The 23467-nt window shown below is 41.7% G+C and overlaps 1 pseudogene; it reads right to left on the reverse strand.

The window, feature by feature from the left end:
* Positions 1-18503: 18503 nt before the first annotated feature.
* Positions 18504-18661, reverse strand: LOC120925745 (annotated as a pseudogene).
* Between the last annotated feature and the right edge of the window lie 4806 nt (positions 18662-23467).

Here is a 23467-nt window from a genome sequence, read left to right on the forward strand (position 1 = left end):
TGTTATGCCCATGACTTCTTGATTTGTGTGGATGTTCTTTACAAAAACTATGAGATGTTCACTCATTTTCCCGAGGGCTGTCCATAAGTTCTCATGGATGACACAGTGAAAAGCTTTGTTGCAATTGGTGAAATACATCTTGAGTCTTGACTTACATAGTTACATAGCTAGTCAGGTTGAAAAAAGACACAAGTCCATCAAGTTCAACCATAAAAAATAAAATAATAATAATATCATACAATCACATATACCCAATTCTATACCCACAGGAAGGCAAAACAAAAAAAAAACAGCAAAGCATGATCCAATTTTCTACAACAGGGGAAAACATTCCTCCCTGATCCTCCATGAGGCAATTGGATGTTCCCCAGATCAACTTTACCTATAAATGTTAGTACCTAGTTATATTATTTACATTTTGGAAAGTATCCAGGCCTTTCTTAAAGCAATCTACTGAGCTGGCCAGCACCACATCTGCAGGGAATCTATTCCACATTTTCACAGCTCTTACTGTGAAGAAACCTTTCCGTATTTGGAGGTGAAATCTCCTTTCCTCTAGACATAAACAGTGCCCCCTAGTCCTCAGTGTTGACCGTAAAGTGAATAACTCAACACCAGGTTCACTATATGAACCCCTTATATATTTGTACATGGTGATTATATCTCCCTTCCTTCTTGTACTCTTGGCTTTTCAATTATCCAGCATGCATCTTCAATAATCTTTGTTGTTTCTCTGCATTTCCTAAATCCAGCTTTTACATCTGGTAATTTTGTTTAAATGAAAGTTTCTAGTCTCTGCTAAATACTCTTTAGCATAATCTTGCTGGTGTTTAATATTTGGGAAATTGTTTTTCAAAGCCTCCTTTCTTTTGTATTGATATATAAGCTGACTACCTCCAATCTGTCGGCCATTGTTGGTTTTCCAAACTTGTTGGCATAGGTTGGTCAGCACGTACAATAATTCTGATGTAACGGTACCAATTCTGATTTAATTTATGGCAGTAATCTCAGGACCAACAAAATAATAAAACAAAATAAAGTACATTTTTTTTCCTTTCCCTTATATTTTTTAGCTTGTTGGTGTAATCTTTTTGGGGGGGAAAAAGTAGTAGGCTTTTGATTTAAGTGGCTAGTCTTTTAGGATGTATGCACATATAGTCAGATTCAGAGAGACTTACGACGGCGTATCAGTAGATACGCCGTCGTAAGTCCGAATGAGCGCCATTGTATCTTTAGGCGTAATTTGGAAACCAGATACGCCTGAATTTGGCCAAGATACGACCGACGTAAGTCTCCTACGCCATCGTATCTTGGGTGCATATTTACGCTGGCCGCTAGGGGCGTGTACATGGATTTACACGTCGAATATGTAAATGAGAAAGATACGCCGATTCACGAACGTACGTACGCCCGTTGCAGTAAGCTACGCTGTTTACGTAAGACATACGCTGGCGTAAAGATAAACCACCAAAAAGATGGCGCAGCCCATGCAAGGTATGGACGACGGAACAGTCGTTATATTTTACGTTGTTTACGTAAACGTACGTGAATGGGGCTGGGCGTAGGTTACATTCACGTCGAAAGCATTGAGTATTTGCGACGTGATTCTGAGCATGCGCGCGCGTGCGCCATACGAACGGCCTTCATTTACATGGGGTAATGGTTAATTTAAATTTAGCCCGCCCACTACATGCCTACTTTAAATTAGGCGGGGTTACGCCGGCCTATTTGCGCTACGCCGACGTAACTTACAGAGCAAGTGCTTTGTGACTACTGGCATTGCCTCACTATGTTACGTCGGCGTAGTGCAAATAAGATGCGCTACGCCGGCCAAAAGATACGCGGCTCTACGTGAATCTAGCTAATAGTGTATATATTTTGGGTGGGGGGGTTTCTATTTGCTTTTGTCTTGCTAGGGACTTTAAGTTTGGAGGGGGCATCATATGCTTGTTGCTGAACAGTTGTTAGATCTGCCCTTTATAGAGAGCACACCACTGCATTGATGTGCACTAACTAGTGTGCATTAACAAGCACCACACATTCACATCCCTAGATTTCAGTAGAAGCTAGGCATTCCATAAAACACTCCCCAAAAATGGTACAAAGAGATGGAGGTAGGGCAGGGAGGGAGGTAGGTATGGCATTCGTGCCTTTTTTTAAAGTGGTCAATGAATACAGCCACAGAATGCCAGGTAGATAAAGTAGATGATTGGCAAAAAAAAAAAATCTACACCTACATCCTCTCAGGAGCAGACTGGCCAACAAACTGAAGAGTCTGAGGAAATATCTGAATAAACTATGACAGACCAGTTTGAAGAACGGTAGGGTAAATAGGTGTTGAGCAGTAGAAGCAAATGTCACATGTTTTTGGCCAAGCTGGTCTCCTCTGCAGTGTGGCCCTTTTTTTTACTCTCTGCTACTGACAGTAGTGATGTAATTTGAAACCTCTACAGGAAGTGCATGCATCATGGAAAGCCTATTACCCACTTAGGTACTACCATAATGCACAAGCACATAACTCCAAGCACAGAAACACACGCCATGTAAGGGTAGATTTATTTGAAACAAAAAAAAAGAAGTATATTGTATAAAATCATAGCATCATGACTGATCATGTTTCCCTTCCCCACATCTTGATGACAAAAAAAAAAATCTCAAGAAAACATGTCTACCATCTCAGTACCAGCTTACCAGAGCTAACTATTGCTTCCAAATAAACTGGTAGAAACAGCCCCTTTCCACCAGTTAATGACCTATGCTGGTCCAGAGTGACAGGTAAACAGCTACCATTATTTTTCCCAGAAATCCATTGAGGATCTCTAACTTCACATGGAGGAAAACATGTCCCTATAACTGGATTTTGCTCATTGGCAGGGTACACATTACCACAGGCATCTGGTCCAGTAAGCACTGGCACTCACTTAACTTTGTGGTGCGATTGTTTGATGGGAGCTGGTTGTTGCTCTGTAAGCATTACCCCTTCCTCCTCATTGACCTCATCTTACAAGTCCTCCTAAGTATCAGTTCCAACAGGCCTACTCATAGCTCCCCAGAGCTTTGTCAAAGGCAAAACATTACTATGCAATCCTGCAACTTGTATGCCTGGGGGAAATGAGCCACACAGGGAAAGAGATACTGTCATTTTCCAGGCTTGAGGCTGAAAAGTGACTTATTTGTGATAAATAATTGCACAAATTAGCTGTCCACCCTTCATGTGGGGATAGATGACACCATCCCCTTATCCGTTCTTCATGACCACATGCTATGTGGCCAGATAGACTGTACATCAAAAGTGCAGTAGTCAAAGAAAGAGGAGGATTTATTGCTATACCCCACTGTTTCCAATTCTGTGATGCAGAGGCAGCAGAAGGTTGAGTGCTACCTTATTTGATCCAGAATATAGGACCAAGTGATCATCCCCCCCTCCCGCTGCATCAGATATTCATTTACACAGGGCTTTGTGATAGAAAGAAAGAGATTTTTTGGGGGGGTCTGAAGAAAAAGCATGTTCTTTGCAGACTTATTATGAATAATCAGCTGGTGAAATCTTGGTGTTTGTATTTTTTTTTATGATTATATTTTTATTAGAAAAAAAAAAGATAAGCCAATCCCTACTAGAATATCTATGGTCTATTTGAAGGATGAGACATACAGCTTTCCAAAATGTTGAAACAAATTGGGAACCTCTAACAGAAACCAGATGTGAAGGAACGCCATGTAATTTAATAATATGGTCAAGTAGAGTTTGCGCTGTTTCTTTGGAAGAAGGTACTTTTTTAAGCAGAACAAAATGAGCCATTTTTGTAAGCATATTATCTGTTACCATGATGATATTATAACCGTTGGAAGGAGGTAGATCAACGATAAAATCTAGAGATAATGCTTGCCAAGGTTTAGTAGGAATATGTAAAGACATCAATAAGCCATACGGTGGTCTTCTCTCATGCTTAGATCTTATACAGACCTCACAGGTCGATACGTATTCTTTTATGGTAGTTGTCATATTGGGCCACCAGAAATAACGTTGAATAAGATCAGTGGTCTTATCTATTCCAGGATGAACGGCTAAGGGAGCATCATGTAGAACTTTTATTATGTGGATAATCATAGACGGAGGTATATAAAGTTGAGTCTGCTTGTAAAAAAAAAAATTTTTCATCTTGCGTCAACCCCTGAGGAATGGTAGTATTTTGTGTATTCAAACTTTGTTTAAGTAACGGTTTTAGATTGAGGTTAGCAAGCATGATCTTTTGAGAAGGAATGCGAGGAGATGGAGAAGAAGGTTCTTCAATAGGTTCTGAAAGTGCCATTTTTTGCACCTGGCCTATAGGTGATCAAAAAATTAAATCTATAAACAAAAAGACTCCAGCGTACTTGTCTTGAGGAGAGGGTTTTGTTAGACTTGAGATATTGCAAATTGCGATGATCAGTGTAAATTATTATGGGATTTGTTGAACCTTCTAGTAAGTGACGCCAGTTTTCTAAGGCGCATTTAATTGCAAGCAATTCTTTTTCACCGATAGGGTAGTTACATTCCGCTGGATTTAAGGTCTTTGAAAAAAATGCAACAGGATGAAGTGGTGAATCAGGAGCAGGGCTTTGAGAGAGTATTGCACCCAGGGCAGTTTGTTAGGCATCAACTTCCAATACAAAATTATAATTGGGATTAGGAAGCTGGAGAATAGGAGCAGTGGTAAAATGATGTTTTAATTGCTCGAAAGCCAACTGGGCAGCATTTGACCATGTAAGGTTTACAGAAGAACTGGTAAGTTGAGTAAGGCCTCGTACACACGACCAAACATGTCCGCTGAAACTGGTCCGCGGACCAGTTTCTGCGAACATGTCCGACCGTGTGTAGGGCCGACCGGACAGTTTGCTGGCCTAGCGGACAGGTTTCCAGCGGACTAAAGTTTCTTAGCATGCTAAGAAACTTGTCCGGTGGAAACCTGTCCATCGGACATGTCCGATGGTTAGTATACCTAACCATCGGACCGAAATCCCCCGCATGCATCGAAGTGATTCAACGCATGCGTGGAAGCATTGAACTTCTTGGTTCGCGCACATCGCCGTGTCATCGTCGCCGCCACGTCACCGCGTTTTCTGTCCGCAGGGATTTTGGTCTGATGGTGTGTACACACATCAGACCAAAATCTCCCAGCAGACATGTCCGATGAAAACGGTCCGTGGACCGTTTTCATCGGACATGTCTGGTCGTGTGTACAAGGCCTTAGGGGTTTCACTAGTAAAGAGACATTTTTTATAAACTTTCTGTAGAAGTTGGCAAACCCCAAAAAACTTTGTATGGCCTTTCTGCAAGTAGGTGTAGGCCAATTCAAAATACAAGCTACTTTGGATTGATCCATATTAATGCCTTTTGGAGAGATGATAAAGCCAAGAAAGGAGATGGTAGTTTGTTCAAAGACACATTTTTCAAGTTTGGCATAAAGGGAATAAGCTCTGAGTCTTGCAAGCACCCATCTAACATGTTTTCGATGTTGTGTTAAGTCGTCTGAGTAAATAAGTATGTCATCTAGATATACAACTACGCATATGTCCAGGAGGTCTCTAAAGATATCATTCACAAAGCTTTGAAAAGTTGCTGGAGCATTGCACAAGCCGAAAGGCATGACTGTATATTCGAAAAGTCCGTAATGTGTGCGGAAGGCAGTCTTTCATTCATCACCTGATTTAATACGAATCAAATTGGAAGCGCCTCTATGATCGAGCTTAGTGAATACGGTAAAAGCTTGCAATCTTTCAATCAACTCAGGAATGAGTGGAAGAGGGTACAGATTCTTCAAGGCACAATAATCTATTATAGGTCTCAAACTAGCATCCTTGTTCCTGACAAAAAACATTCTAGCACTGGCAGGAGAAGTGGAGGGTTTAATAAAACCCTTTTTGAGGTTGTCCTGTAGGTATTTATTTAAATGTTGGAGTTCAGGTTGGGAAAGTGAATAGATCCTGCCCGTAGGTATAGGTCTACCTGGCAATAGTTTAATGGGACAGTCATATATCCTATGAGGAGGCAATGTCTCCGCATTCTTTTCATTGAACACATCAGTAAATTCCTGATACTGAGATGGTATCTCCTGAAAAGCAAGGTGGAACAGAGGAGCAACTTGGTAACAAGTCTGTTTGCAGTAAGGAGAATGCAGAACTACAGTTCCCTGGTCCCAGAGAACAGTAGGCATATGTAGCTTAAGCCATGGTAGACCCAATACAACTGGAAAAAGAGGAGATGGAATAATGTCAAAAGACAAAAATTCACTGTGGGTTTCTCCACAAGATGTCAATAGAGGTTGAGTTTGATGCAAGATAGGCCCTGATGCAGAGGTTGTTCCATCGATGAAACTTACAGATAGAGGAGATGATTTCTTCATGTGTGGAATTTTTTCTGAGGAGACGAGACCTGAATCAATAAAGTTACCACAAGCGCCTGTATCCAACATAGCCTTAACAGGAATCCTGACGTGGTCCCACTGTAAAATAAGAAGTAGGAAAATGTAAGGGGTGTGCTTGGAAACGAAGCGTGTCAATTTGCAAAGGTGAATTGGCTTACGTTCATCCTTTTTCTTTTTTACAAGAGGACAAGAAGATACTGTATGGTCGGGTGAGGCACAGTAAAGGCAGAGATTAAATGAGCGTTGCCGGGCCCTCTCGGATGAAGTAAGTGGACCACGCACAGTCCCGATCTCCATTTTTTCATCAAGAGGAAGAAGACTCAACTTTTGAGGTGTAGGGACAGGTGCTGCGGACCCTGATTGAAGTTCAGCACGTCTCTCTCTTAACCTACGATCTATAGTGATAGAACGTTGTATGATGTCATTAACCTCCCTGGCGGTATGATTCTGTCTGGAATTACGTACCAAAAGCGGTACAATTATTTGCAAGGAAATTTGGCATTTTATACTGTAGGCCTGTAATTTTTAGGAATAACTCACTTAAATCTGACCAAACAAGAATCTAATAGGCATCCCGGGTATGACATTTTTTTAAAAACAAAATGATAAATTATAATATAATAAATAATTATAAATAATTATAACAAATAATAATATAATTCTAATAAAAATTATTCAATAATGTAATCAACTCAAAAACACTGAAATTTTCTCAGTTGCAGAATTGTCGCTGTCATTATTTTTTTTTTTATGACGAATTTCCCCACAAATCGCTATCGCACAATTCTGCAAGTGATTATAATTTATTATCGCTGTTTTTTAGCTGATCTAAAACCATTTTTGACATAAAGGGACACTTTTGGTTGCTATGGACAATCTACAGTTTGCAGGCAAAAAAAAGGTTTTTATTATATAAATGAACATGTAGGGCACTGGGCAGACCACTAGGGACAAGGGGGGTGTTTTTTTCTATAATATTACAGTATACTGTATGTAAGGTGTTTGTTTACTTTTTTGAATTTGGCGCCGATCTCCGCTCCCGTGCGTCGTAACGTCGCAGGGAATGGAGATCGGCGGCACAGGAGGATGCTGTGTGAATCGAGCGAGGTCCCACTCGCTCACACAGCGCGGTGACATCGCTGGATCCAGGACAAGTTAAGCCAGTGCACGCTGCAGGCTCTGCATAGCTTACCCCGAGCGTGACTCGGGGATACCGAAGGCAACATAAAAAACCCACCCCGAGTCACGCTCCGGGTTACCGCCAGGAGGGTTAAGAGATTGGGAGAGATCTGTTCTAGCCAACTCATCCTTGAGTGGTTCAGAGAGGCCGAGATGAAATTGGTTACAGAGACTAACATCATTCCACTCAGTCTCGCGAGCCCATCTTTGAAATTCCGCTATGAAGTCTTCAACTGGTCGTCTACCTTGTTTGAGATTCCTGATAGCATTTTCAGCGGTCAGTGCGGTGGCCATTCCTGGTGATCCTGGCGGCATCCTGGTGGTCCTGGGCGGGCATCCGAGGGGGGACTGCGTTGATAAACAATCAGCACAAACCCCCCTGTCAGGAGAGCAGCCGATCGGCTCTCCTCTACTCGCATCTGTCAGACTCGAGTGAGGAAAAAGCCGATCAATGGCTCTTCCTGTTTACATCGTGATCAGCCGTGATTGGGCACAGCTGATCACGTGGTAAAGAGCCTACATCAGAGGCTCTTTACCGAATTCAGTGTAGGGGTGTGTCAGACTGACACGTCACACCACCGATCGCAGCGATGCGCACCCCCATGGGGGCACAGCGGCTGTTATCCTGCTGGACGTCATAAGATACCCAGTCAGGATAACTGAACCACCGCCCGGCCTTCATTTTGCTATAGGCCGGGCGGGAAGTCGTTAAGTATATAAATAGTAAGAAAAGGAGGTCAGAACATATTGGCCTCCATAAAGGATGATGAAGGGAATCTGGCTACAAAAGACGGTGAGATGACAAAGGTTTTGAATTTATTCTTCTCCTCAGTCTTCACGGGGGAAATGGGGGGTTTCAGTAACCAAGACTGCAATGTTTATCCTCATAACAGGTCACAGGAAGCACCCTCATAGCTGACAGAGGATAGAATTAGAAGTAGACTTGAAAAACTTAACATTAACAAGTCACCGGGACCAGATGGCTTACACCCAAGGGTCCTTAAAATGGAAAATTGTATCATACTTACCAGTAATTTTCCTTTCCTGGTGCCTATCCATGGCAGCATACTTGTGATAGAGCTCCGCCTCGACTCCTCCTTCAGGACTAGTGAATAGAATAAATTAAAGGCATAGCCCCTCCCCCAACATTCTCCGTAATATAGAATACCGAGGGTGGGAGCGTATGCTGCCATGGATAGGCACCAGGAAAGGAAAATTACTGGTAAGTATGATACAATTTTCCATTTTCCTGGTGCCTCCATGGCAGCATACTTGTGATAAATAACTAGCTGACATGGGTGGGATAATGCTTAACAATAAATGTTTAATTAGAAGAAGACATAGCAGCCTGAACTGCCCTTCTTCCAAACTCAGTCGTGAGAGCTCCTAGACCAATATGGTAGTGTCTGAGGAACGTATGGTGAGAAGACCAGGTGGCGGCCCTGCACACCGTCTTCAACAAAACGTTAGCCCTTGCTGCCCAGGAAGCTGAGACTGCCCTTGTAGAATGAGCATTTACTCAGGATGAAGAATATTCTTTACCCTGTAAGCCTTCTGGATTAACTTTACAACCCAAGATGCCAGAGTTCTGATGGAAGCTCTTTGCCCCTGTATTTACTGAACAGTACAATGAAAAGTCTCTCAGAGTTTTTGAAGGGGTCATGGCTGCTAGGTAGGCCCTGAGCACTCTGGATACATCCAGCTCACGACAAGACTCTGAACCTGTGTCTGTAACCACTGGTAGTGCCCAGGTTCCAACAGGTGGCTTGGAGTAGCGACCTTAGGTGTGAACCCTCGAAGGGGCAAAGTTCCACCCTGTTCGGGAAGAAGGAGATGGGGCTGTCTTGACTGCCTAAAATCTATTGGATTTGTCTGGCGGAACCTAGAGGACCCGCCTCTGAATATTCGCATCCTTCTGTCCTGGGGAAGCATACCGGACTTCCCTTCTGACAGCCTGGAGATAGCTTTATCCGTTTTGTCTCTGAATAGTGCTTTCCCACTGAATGGGATTTTGCACCAATTTTGTTTGGAGAATAAGTCAGCCAGCCAATCTTTCAGCCAGAAGACCCTCTTCACCATTACTGAATGCAACATGGATCTTGCAGAGCAACTGATCGTGTCAATGGCCGCCACCCTGACAAAGTCTGCTGACAATCTAAGCTCTTCCAAGGCTTTAATTATATCCTCCTTGGGGACATCCTGACGCAAAGCCATCTCAATATTATATGTCCAAGATCTTATGGCATTTGATACCGATGTGAGGGCGATAGCTGGCTTACACGCTGCTCCCGCGGCTAAATAGCTCCTCTTCAGCTCCAGGTTGGTTCGCCTGTCTAGAGGGTTTTTGAAGGAAGCGGAATCCTCCATTGGTAAAGCGCGCTTTTTTTTTTACGAATCGTACCACCGATGCGTCTACCACTGGCATGGATCCTGTTAATGGGTATAGTTCATTGAACCAGTCCCATGAAAGTTTTCTATCAGTTCTTGACCATTCATTCTGAATGACCTGACTAATGTCGCCTCAACAAGAAGAGAACCTGCCCCCCTTTGAGGCTGGGAAGTAACTCGTAGACTCTTGGGGAGGCTCTTCTGCGTCTTTCAGGTGATTGCAGTTTTGACTGCCTGGAAGAACAGCTTTACCAAGGAGAGACTGAAGCCAGAAGGTTGACTCCTCTGAAGAGTCTACAGGTGGTGAATCTCTAGCTGGTCAGCCTGACAGTGGCAGAGGTGTACTGACTGCTGCAGGACCAGGGAGATTAGGTTCTGTATCCTGAACCTGGGACATCTGCTGAAGTGGTTGAGCGGGGACCCAAGTCACAAGTTTAGAGAAGGAGTCCTTCATTGTTCACTTGAGCAGGTCTACAGCGTGCTGATTTTCTAGCTCGCAGCTGGACTCATAGTCCATAAAACAGTCCTTACAGACCACTCTGTCTGGTAGTGGTGTGGCCCCACCTGTCCAGCATTTCTTCTTTGAATAGGTCCTAGGAGAGGGGGAAGGATCTTGTCCTCTGGATCTTGATCTCTCTGATCTATGACGTGAAGAATGGGGCCTGGGACCGGTGGCGTGAAGAAAGAGACCTGCGGTCTGATCTGTCGTCATCACGGTGTCTTGAAGATTTTCTGGACCTCTTGGAGTGGGCAGGGCCACGGTGTAAGGAACTCACATTAGACCAGTGAGCGCACTTTTTTTTTTTTTTTTTCTTAATACTCACATATAGTTGGTCACATACCTAATAGGGGTGCGAGGATCTTTGTTGCAAGATAAATGACTAATTGTGGAGTTAGGCAGAAGGATCAGCTGCGGAAATTTAGTAAGAAAGGGAAAAAAAGGAACTATGGAGTTTTTTGACACCTTTTTTTTTTTTTTTTTTAAATAACATACATTTATTTTATTTTTTTTATTTTTTATTTTTTCTATCACCATTTTTCCTTTTGAGAATAAAAACAAAAAGGTACCTACCACAGAGCAGCATCAGTGAAACCTAGCAGGGCACAGCTGAGGAGACTCTGACAGCTAACCCTGAATCTGAACTTAACTAGGCTCAGGTGGATGGGCTAATAATCCCATAAACCACCATTGCAAAGTGACTCTGGAAGAAAAAGGGCAAATCTGGCCCCTCTTCCAGAATCCAAGATGGCCGCAGTGATGTCGAGTGATATACAAAACAAAACAAAACAAAACAAAAACTGTAGCCCACCGCTGATTTCGGGGGAAACAATCAACAACTGCAAGCCTGTCAGGATAAAAGGCACCTGCCCCATCAAACTGACCGGACTTAAAGGGAGCATCACAAAATAAAACAACAAGCACACCTTTTTTTTTTTTTTAAAAGGAGACCTAACAGGCAAGTTAAAGGAAGGAAGGGATGGGAGAGGGGAGAGACAAAAACAATATATGCCTAAAAATAAAATGGAAACCACCAGCCTGGAAAGATGTGAGCTGATCCTTTTGCGACTCCACTGCATTCATCATGGATGCGATAGCAGACTGCGTTCCTGTGAGGAAACTCTGCGAAAAGACCCCAACAGATCCACAGAGGGGTTCCCAGTCTTATTAGCGCTAAGAGCGGCCCAAGAAAAGGGACTGCGCCTGGGAAAGGCTAAACCCGGCGGACGCTGCCGACTGCAGAGGTATGGACATACATCTACTCTTCACCAGCACAAGAAGGTATGAGGAAAGAAAGGAGAATGTTGGGGGAGGGGGCTATGCCTTTAATTTATTCTATTCACTAGTCCTGAAGGAGGAGTCGAGGCGGAGCTCTATCACAAGTATGCTGCCATGGAGGCACCAGGAAAGTGGTTTTAAACCCTTACAAACCACTTTTCACTTCAGGTAAGCCTATTATAAGGCATACCTGTAGCTACCCCGGATATATTCTAAACCTGCATAGGCTTTGATCAAAGGTGAGCATTTCATAATGTTTTGCAGGTTTTATTTATTTTTTGTTTGTTTGTTTTTGTGGGTTTGCAACCACTTTAAGGAAGTGATTGTCAGACCATTGTTCCTAATTTTATGAACAGTCTTCTGACTGGAATGGTTCCAGCTGATTGGAGAAAAGCCAATGTAGCACCAATGTTGAAAAAAGGGCCAAGATATATCCCTGGGAAATACAGGCCAGTTAGCCTAACATCAATAGTTTGCAAGCTCTTAGTGGGCATGATAAGGGACTATATACAATATTTAGGTAAAGGTATTATTAGCAGTAATCAACCTGGATTTATGAAGAATCGTTTTTGCCAGACTAATCTATTAACCTTCTATCAAGAAGTGAGCTGCAAAATAGAGCAGCAAGCAAGTACAAATGATAAGGCCACAACAACCAAAACTGTATACTAAATTTAAAAGTGTAACCCATTTAACACAGCTCATATTAAATACAAACAAACATTAGGATTTTAAAGAAATTGTGTAGTAAACAAATAATCATGCAGATACCCTCTGTCAGGCAGATTCATTGCTCAGAGCACAATGGAGCCAGCACGACAAGGAATCCTGCTTAGATTACATCAGATAGAAATGGGCTGCAGCCAAAACAACACATCAAAGGCATTTGAGAAAGAAAAAGTTTGTTTGATTTAATTTCTGTGAACGTGAATACAGAAAGATATAACTCTTGAAGAGTACAAAATATACTTTTGATTTGTATGTCTAATATTGGCTACAGCAAAAAACTTGATACCAGATATTGGAAAAATAACAAACGAGACCACAACAGAATGTCAGTTATGCACATCATAAAACATTAAAGATAAACATGAAACATAAAATTATTTCTATTATCTAACATTTGAGAACAACATTTAGTAAAACACTGTGGGGGCAATTATTAAGCAAATTAATGACACAGCAAGGTGCATTTCATACTGCTTTTCACTTAGCAAAGTCTGTGCAATACTTAAAGGTTTATCTGTGACCCCTGTACCTGTAATCCTGTGGAGCCAGCTGTGACAGATAAGCAGTGTCCAGAGACAGGTCCATTACTAAAGATGAGACCTGTTTTCACTCTGAACAAGGTAGATAGAATATTGGAAATAGACTTAAAGCGGAGGTTCACCCTAAAACAATTACCAGTATATACCATTACATCCAGCATACTTCCAACATCTACAGTATGCAGTTTTTTTTTGTTGCCGTACATACCGTTTTATTGTTATTTTCCCCCCGGCTTCTGGGTTCTGGCTCCTGCGGGAGTGGGCGTTTCTATCCAGAGGTTAGATGATTGACGTCTGGTGAAAAACTTCCCCTGGCGCATAAGGCGCATCACCAGTTTTCCGTAAGTAGCCGACCTGCGAGCCGGCTCTATACGGCGATATATGGCGCCTGCGCCCGCCGTGTAGGGCTGACTGCGCAGGCGCCATATAGAGCCGACTCGAGTTTGGAAAACTGGTGACGCGCCTTATGTGCCAGGGGAAGTTTTTCACCAGACGTCAATCATCGAACCTCTGAATAGGAACGCCCACTCCCGCGGGAGCCAGAACCCGGAAGCCGGGGGAAAATAACAATAAAGCGGTATGTACGGCAAAAAAAAACACAAAAAAAAAACAGCATACTGTAGATGTCGGAAGTATGCTGGATGTAATGGTATATAGATGTTTTTTAGGGTGAACCTCCGCTTTAAAAGCTGCCAACATATTGTTAAAATGATATACATTTATCGAATACAAAAAGTAAAAATGTTCACATGGATAACAATACAGCATTAAAAACCTATCCTGCACAGAAATTCTTGATATCTGAAACCCCCTTGATATTCCAAGCTATTGATCATCCAATGAGGTGCAAGCAAAAATGCTTTTTTTTTTCGTGCACCTGATTGGGTATTTTTACCACATTTATATTTAACCATATGTCATATGACGGTGTCCCAGAACAGCCGCACTTGCGCCCCTGTGGGGGTACACACCGCAGCGATCCTGGTCGCACTGTGTTGTTAGGACACAGCATGACCCCAATCTCTGCAAAGAGCCATTGCCGCAGCTCTTTAACCATCTAAACGGCTGTGTCCAATCATAGCCAGTCACATGTAAACATGGAAATGCCAGTAATCGCTCTTTGCTGATAGAGTGTGGGGCAAGGAGAGCCGATCAGCCGATGAGTGCCCACCCATGCCAGCAATGAGTGCCCCCCAGTGCCAGCAATGAATGACTACAAGTGCCAACATTTAGTGCCCATTAGTGATGCCAGTCAGTGCTGGCTATCAGTGCTTCCCTTCAATGCCCATCAATGCTGCCCATCAATGCCCATCAGTGCCACCCATCAATGCCCATCAGTGCCACCTATCAGTGCCCATCAGTTCTGCCTATCCATGCCTCCTATCAGTGCCCACCAGTGCCACCTATCAGTGCTCATCAGTGGCCCATATCATTGCCACCTATCAGTGCCCATTAGTGTGGCATATTCGTGCCTCCTTATCAGTGCCACCTAATCAGTGTCCATAAGTGCCACCTCATCAGTGCCCATCAGTGCAGTCTATTTGTGCCCATCAGTGCCGTCTCATTAGCGCCCATCAGTAAAGGAGAAAAATTACTTATGTTCAAAATTTGCTGACAGAAACGAAGAAACTTTTCTTTTTCTACATTTTCAGTCTTTTTTTGTTTAGAAAAAAACAGCAGTGCGTCAGGCTAGGAGCAGATAACAGTTCATGTGTGCTAATTATGTAAACAGTTCGAGAACAAGAGCACTTACCATGAGCAGGTCTAAGATGAGCAGGTCAGCTGGGACTTGTAGTTCACCGCTGCAGATGAAGGTGGACGTTTAGCTGGTGCTTGTAGTTCACCGCTGCAGATGGATGTTCGCTGGTGCTTGTAGTTCACTGCTGCAGATGAAGGTAGATGTTTAGCTGGTGCTTGTAGTTCACCGCTGCAGATGGATGTTCGCTGGTGCTTGTAGTTCACCGCTGCAGATGAAGGTGGACGTTTAGCTGGTGCTTGTAGTTCACCGATGCAGATGGATGTTCTACAGTAGAATCAGGTAAAGCGTAGTCTAGGCAAGCTGGGTCATACACAGGTAGATCAGAGTTCAAACGGTACTGAATCAGAAGCGAACAAACAGGGTCAAACGACCCGGGTCATACACGAAATACACAGAGCAGAATGTCAGGCTGATTCAAACAAAGGTAACTCTATCACGAGCACTGGTTGGATGATGATATAGGTGATTTAAAGGTGAGCTGGCCAATCACTGTTGTTTCCCAGGCAAAGGCTGTGTCAGGTGAGTTGTGCTGGGTCCTAAAGGAATCCTAGTACTGACACAGTGATTAAATACCACCAAAAGAAAGCTCTATTTGTGTGAAGAAAATTATAAAAATGTCACATGGTTACAGTGTAGCATGACTGCGCAACTGTCATTCAAAGTGTGACAGTGCTGACTGCTGTTAAATTGCCTGGGCAGGAAGGGTGTGAAAGTGTCCTGTATTGAGCTGGTTAAAGGGGTTGTTAAGTCAGAAGGTTTCTTATCTTAATACATTCTATGCATTAAGATAAAAAGCCTTATGTGTGCAGCAGCCCCTCTCGGCCCCTCTACTACATACCTGAGCCCCATCTCTGTTCAGCGATGTCCACAAATGTCTCAGCCATCCTGGTCTCACCCTTTTGATTGGCTGAGACACAGCAGTGGTGCCATTGACTCCCGCTGCTGACGATCAAAATCAGTTAGCCATTCTGGAGAGAGAGGGGGCGGGGCTGAACTGCAGATTTATGTCTGAATGGAAACAGGGAGCTGTGACTCGCCTCAGGTGCCCCCCATAGAAAGCTGCTTGCTGTGGGGGCACTCAACAGGAGGGAGGGGCCAGGATCACAGAAGAGGAACCCGAGAAGAGGATGATCCAGGCTGCTCTGTGAAAAACCACTACGTCAGAGCAAGAAAGTATAACATGTTTGTTATTTTTATAGAAAAAAAACAAGACTTTACAATTACTTTAAAAAGAAAAATGAGAACACTTGCAAAGTGAACAGTCTATTTGTCCTTAGTAAATCAACCACATTGTATAACCCATACAGAAGGTAAATAGTGTTTGCTACCTGTGCACCATATGCCCCATCAAGCCATGCTTAGGACTCTATCAACAGACATGGGGATAAACAGTGGACAGTGCTAGAAGGGAAGTATAGATGGAAAGCAAAACATGTATGCCTTTTGTGTGTGTAAATATATAACATAGTAATAAGTAACTAGCTTAAAGGAACACTAAAGGTTTGTTTTTTATTAGATCAATTGATTGCTGTAGGCTAGAGCATTTAAATATCACTTACCTCGTTTTTCCTTTTGACCTCCAAAATACAGTAATCCAGGTTTGAAAATGCCATTTCCTGTCTCTCCTCTTCTTGCTTTCCACCAGCATCTGAGCTGTTTTGCATGGTGGAAAGCAGAATGTGCTCACCCCCTCCCTATGACTACAGCCCTGCGTGAAGATGCTCTCTTATCCCTTACAGGCATGGAGGCTAAGCCTAATGGGAACTGTAGTTCCCATTAGGCCGTGATGTAGCAAGAATGAATGCGCACCGCAAACCAGGAAGTCAGTGAGAATAACGATTCAGGAGTGCTGGAGGTGAATAAAACGGTTCCATTTCAACAGGTATCAAACTAGTTATAATGCAAAACATTACTTTTTACTTTATCAGCTCCTGTCAGACTTTAATTTAAGAGGAAAATATTTTTGTCTTTACTTACAACCCCTTTAATGATACCCAATTACATGCAAAAAAAATAACAAAAAAAATAATATTTTTGCTTGTACACGATTGGATCTTAGTAGTCAGCAGAGTTTGACCTCACTATCTTCCTTGCAAAGTACAACTTTCCTTGTAAAATAAACAGTCTATTTGTCTTTAGTAAATCCATCCAGAGTCTATGTCAGAAATGCATCGTACAGGGTGACATATTTGGAGTACAGTTTTACTCTTCAACAGCAAGTGCCTAACCATGGAACTTCATTGCAGAATCACCAGCTAATATGTAAATGGAAGCTTTAGATTTAGCAATAAACTGTAGAAAGCAACTTTTTAAATTATATGATTATTTTAAAGCCTATATGAGGGTTTATTGGTTGGGTTTTCATCTACTTAAATTCTTATTAAAATGTATTTTCAAGATAAATGTAAATTTCAGTCTAATTCAGACCCTTTCATGTATTATGTGAAATTATTCCAAAGTCTTAAAAGTAATGATGAGTGAATGGATTTGCAAATCTGGTGAATTGACAAATTGTGATTTTTTTTTAATTATGGGAACAAATGCAGATTTTATTCAATATGCAGAGAGTTATACAATTAAACAGCCTGGATTCCTGAACTGTTAGATTCTCTGCAGATCAGACAGATATGCATGCAAGTATTCAGGAGAACCAGACGTTTGCAAATCAATGATTCTTCTGATCCATTTATCACTTTCCACAACACTTTTAAAACCACTGTGAAATTCTCTGCTCTGTTGTTGTTTGAAGTGTATGGCATACTAAATCTGAACACAAACATATAGTAATACCAGTAGATATAGGGAATGTAAAGAGAGCAGTAATGACTCTGAGCAGTCACAAATCTGAATATTGTGTCTTACTCTGTAAAAAACTGTGCAGGTTTTTCTATAAATTAATTTCAGTCTCCTCTCTTACCTAGCCTCACTAACTTTGTTTATATTTTATAGATGGCTCTGAAAGTCAGGGGTCAGAGGTATCCAGAAGTCTGATAGTCCTCAAGATCACTTTTACTGGTAGATTTACAGGATCTACTAGTGACTTTTTCCAGCAACCTAATTTATTGCAATTCTGTTCTGACAATTGCAGTATATATGCCCCTACCACATTATGAAAGTAGACGGGTGACATGTAGTCAGGCAGTAGACAAGGCAGCGATTTTTTAGATCTTAGGTGACTCTTAACCCGTGATGTTTAAAATTAAGAATCAGGTACAGACAGGTTAGTAAGGTAAAGGACAGATTGTAATCTTTAATTGAAAAACCTATGCAATTTAAATAAGTAAGACTAACTGGAGACAATAAGGCCCGCTGAAACCACCCAAGGATAATGAAAAATTTGATTTGCTGTGAATAAACATTAAAATCCAACTCCAGCTGGAATAAAGAAAGCAAACTGTGAGTCTTATAGTCACCCTATCTCTGGCACTGGTCCCTCCTATGTGTTGAACAATGCCCGCCATTATTCAACCAGCTTCCTGTGAGCCCAGGGCACCAAGGTTCTACACTGATGATTACAGAGCACTGGACTGAAGACAACTGAAAAGAGGTAAGAATAACCTTTTTCTTTTTTTTTTTTTATGGGTGCTGAGGGCAAACAGGAAGAGGACTCAAAATTCATTTGGGCTATAAACGATTCAAATTATTTTTTGGAAGTATTCATGTTTCTTTGAATCTTATTGTAGCAGTGTACATTTGAAAACATTTTAAAAATATTTAATATTTAATATTTAGGTTGATGCATGAAGTAAAAAGAGCAAGCTTATCTTCCATCTCCCTGTTCTAAAAATCTATATAATATATAGTCCCCAGATAGGGGACGTATCAGATATTAAACTGATAAGAACAGATGCTACACTTGACCCTAGCCAAAATGCCCAGAAGCGATTAAATAGAAATTTGGAATAGATGTGCTCCATATAATTTCTAAGGAATGCTTTTTTTCCCAATGTCTTAAAGGTACCATAATCATCTGTTGACTTTAAAAGGTGTCCTTAATCCAGCTAACAAGGGCCCAGATTCAAAGAGATCTGCGCTTTATTTGCGGAGGCGCAGGGCAACGGTTTTGCCCTGCGCCCACGCAAATATTTTGCGCTGCCCTCGATTCACGGAGCAGTAGCTCCGTAAATTGCGAGGGCGCGCCGGCAAAATTGCCCGGCGTAAGCGTGCGCAATGTAAATGATCCCGCCGGGGGCGGGAATCATTTAAATTAGGCGCGCTCCCACGCCGAGCGTTGAGCGCATGCTCCGTCGGGAAACTTTCCCGATGTGCATTGCGGCAAATGACGTCGGAAGGACGTCATTTGCTTCAAAGTGAACGTGAATGGCGTCCAGCGCCATTCACGAATCACTTGCGCAAACGACGTGAAATTCAAATTTCACGTCGCGGGAACGGCGGCTATACTTTAGCATTGGCTGCCCTTACTATTAGAAGGGGCAGCTTATGCTAAAGATGCCGTACGGAAACTCCGTACCTTGCGTACGCAGGGCCCGCGCAACATTGTGAATCGGCGTAAGTATGCAATTTGCATACTATACGCTGACCACAATGGGAGTGCCCCCTAGCGGTCAACGCAAGAATGCAGCCTAAAATCTGCGTGGCATAAGAGCCTTATGCCATGCAGATTTTAGGCTGCAGTCGGCGTAACGAGTTCTCTGAATCAGGAGAACTCATTACGCCGGCGCAAGTCAGCAATTGCGCTGCGTAACCTATGGTTACGCAGGCGCAATTGCTTACTGAATCTGGGCCAAGGTTAATAAGTTCATTGATTTCAACTTGTTTTTCAATTCCCAATTTGGACAACTAAGAGAAACTGGAGTCAACAGAAGTAAAAATAGTAAGGGAATGGACTATCTCGGTACCCAAGGACTGCATTAAAAACAGTAAAATTTATTTTATTAGTACAAAATCTACAAATTAATATATCCAGATACATACATTTTCTAAGGATTCTGTTAGTTGTCACTTTAGGACTTTTTTGTGTTTCATTATACTAATTAGAGGCCTAGCATTTATTTAAATTTTGGCATTAATTACAGTACAGCAAAATAAGTATTTTTTTTGCCTTTTTTTTCTTTATTCTGTTTATTACGTTTTGTAAAAGAAAACATAAAATAATAGCCCGATAATAGGCCACAAACTTAACACAAAAGTCCTCAGCACTGGACTCACTGCATAACACTAATGCCGTTAACACACGACCGTTAATCATGACGTTAAAAAAAAAAAAAATGTAATGTCATTAAAAACGATCGCGTGTGGGCTCCAGAGCATTTTTCTTAATGCGAAAAATGGCCATTAAAAATTTAGGACATGCTCTATTTTTTCGTGTCGTTTTTCATGTAGTGAAAAACGGTCATGTGTAGGATTTAACGACGTGAAAAAAACGCACATGCTCAGAAGCAAGTTATGAGACGGAAGCCCTCGGTCTGGTAAAACTAGCGTTCGTAATGGAGATAGCACATTCGTCATGCTGTAACAGACTGAAAAGCACGAAGACTGAAAAGCGCGAATCGTCTCTCACCAAACTTTTACTAACACGAAATCAGCAAAAGCAGCCCCAAGGGTGGTGCCATCGTACATGTTGTACATCACCACACTTTGCTTGAGCATGTGTAAGCAAGGCAGGCTTGACAAGAATCAGGTTGAAAATAAACATTTTTCTAGACCATTCAAACTGGTCGTGTGTACGCGGCATCAGATTAAACATGTGAATAATACCAACAAGTTCAATGAAATATATAAATCACATATCATCAAATAAATCAACAAACCCATAGAATGATGCCCAGGCCCACACCCACCCCAAAGGGAGAGTGTTAGGCAATCTCCCTTATCCCCAGACCAGATTCCACACATATAAGACATTACAATACCGTGTCACTGTAAAAGGTCTATTTAATCAGATATTGTAGATGTTCTGTTTATCCAACTACCTCACACTTTATCAAACTTATGTGGTATGCCTCTGCTTGCATACGTAGCCTTGTATAAAGAGATGGCTTTGTTACCAAGTGCCTTCCATTCATGAACAGACAGAGGGGCAGACTTTTTCCAGGAAAGCACTATTAACTTCCTAGCATAATAAAATATAATGTCAACAAAGTACGCATCATTCTTCTTGGAGCCAGGGCATAAACAAGTCCTAGGAGACACACCTCAACCGCTGGCTGTACACAAATAGCAGTGACCTTCTCTACACACTCAGTGACCCCCCTCCAAAATGTTTGGATGGCCACACAATTTCAGTACATGTGTAAAAGATCTGCATTGGATTAAGTGCACCACCAGCAACAGGGCGACTGGGTAGGAAATATTTTGACCAATCTGTCTGGAGTGAGGTAAATGCAATGTTAAAATTTGTATTGAATAAGGTGATCCCTAGTCGATACTAGTCTTGAAAAGTGTATTTCCCAAAGATCATTCCAGTCATCCCCATCTAACTGTGGGAACACTGCCACCCAGGCCGCTCTACAACATGCAAGAAGCCCACCAAAATCAGTAAACAGTTGTTTGTAAATAGTAGACAGGACCTTTACTAAAGAGTTGTCCCTAAGCAAAGGCACCAAATCACTCATTTGAATCCTAAGAATGGTGTTACCAAACTGGGCATTATATGCATGTCTAAATGGCAAGTAGCGAAACAGGTGGGTATTGGGGAGATGGAATTTAGCTTCCAATGTATCAGACTGAAGGAGTTTTCCATTTCGTGATACCAAATTTGGTGCAAATGACTGGATCAGGGTAATCAAAGAATTGTGACAGGTTAGGATTCCTTCATAACGATGTATGAGAGGAAATCACTGCATCGTCTCTCACTTTAGCCTTATTAGTCATCGCCTACGCTCTATCATTTGCACGCATGGAGATGGTAATGGTGTACGGCACCCTGTTTTCTGGCAACAATAAATGCGACAATGCTTCATAGGAGCTGACACTGGCCGCTTCTAAAGCGGTGGCAGCATCATCGTCCGAGACATTAAACCACCTATGAGCAAAAACCAACTGGCCCACCAGAAAATAATGATAGAAATCAGGAACCGCCAGCTCTCCCTGTTTCCATGACTGTTGCAATACCTGAAATGTAATCCTGTGGTTTCACCGCTGCCACAGGAAAGTTGTAACCAACTGTTCTATACTCTTAAATATATATTTCGGTATCCAAACGGGCGAGATCTGAAATACATAAAGAAAAAGAGGTAAAAATGTAATTGTCAACAAATTTACTCTACCTATGAGCGTTAAAGGCAGATTCTGCCAGGCCTGTAACCTATGACGTAGCTGTGACAAAAATTGAGTAAAATTCAGGGCAATAAAGTTAGACACTGAGTTAGAGATATACAGACACAGATATTTAAACCTGTCCACTTGTTTTAAGGGACAATTAGTGGGAACCCTACAATTAGGAGATGGTGTCCTGAGTCGGAGCATTTGGGATTTGACCCAGTTAACCTTCAGTTCCGAAAAAAGGGCAAAATAATTCAAAATATCTAATTCCACTGATAGAGATGAATCCGAGTTATGCAAAAGAAGGACCATGTCACCAGCATAGAGTGCTGTTTTTTTATGTCAAACTGCCTACCTGTATCCCTTGTACTTCTGCGGAGGCTCTCAATGCTGCAGCTAAGGGTTCAATCAGTAATGCAAAGAGACCAGGAGACAAGGAGTTTGGCTTTTCATTACAAATATCTCATTTTGGCACCCAGATCTTTTTAAAACGCAAAATCACTTTTCTACCCTAAGATCATACTGAATGTAAGGTAAGTCGTGTTTATTTTATTACAAAGTGTTTTATTTATTAATATTAGCTGTATACAATAACACTGTTTTTATTTCAGTATAATTTATTCTCTTCCAATATATCACACAAAGATGTCTAAAGTTGAACAGCGAGAGGAGAGATAGAATAAATCCCAAATGGTGTTGTAAACACAATGACAGTGAGTAATTTGTAAGACTAGGTGTAGTACAAGAAAATATTTATGTGAATTTAGCCTTTTGTCCTTTTAAATGTGAGACTTTTTACACCTTAATAACCAAGTGAAAAGACTACATGGTACTTCAAGCATTCTAATTTATTGTTACTCTCCTCTGAGACTCTGGCAATATATTTGCTTCCGCCACACTATATAACTAGAAAGGTGACACTTTCTGTCCATTGGATAATCTGTATTGTGAAGATGCTGTTCTATTGTTGATTTTGTACTGCAATAGAAGCTGTAGTAGAAGTCTATCCAGAGTTACAGAAGTGTGCATGCTGTGTCAAAGAAATTTGCAGACATATACAATGAAAATTAAGAGTGAAACACCACTTATTTTGGTTGTATGGTATAGAGAGAGGAAGGGCTTGGATGCTTAATTTCCCTCCTGTCATCCAACTGCTCTCCTTAGTGGGGTCACAGACAGCATTCAGGAGGCAACGAAGAATGTCCTTCCTCTCTCTCTCCCCTTAAATTTTATATATACTCAACTAAATATTATATAAATTGATTAAATTGAATTGAGCCAGGCTAAAGAGTATCCACATTTATCTTTGAGTTCCAATATCCTTCATACATTTAGAGTATGCGTGTAAATAGAATTAGCTCAAAATTGTAAAAGTACTCTAAAATGTATATTTTTACAGGCCAAAAACATAAAAAAATAGCATATGCTTTATTTGTGTCATTATTACAATTAAAAAATATACCAAAGC

Source organism: Rana temporaria, chromosome 1 (assembly GCF_905171775.1).
Source record: "Rana temporaria chromosome 1, aRanTem1.1, whole genome shotgun sequence".
Lineage (NCBI taxonomy): Eukaryota > Metazoa > Chordata > Amphibia > Anura > Ranidae > Rana > Rana temporaria.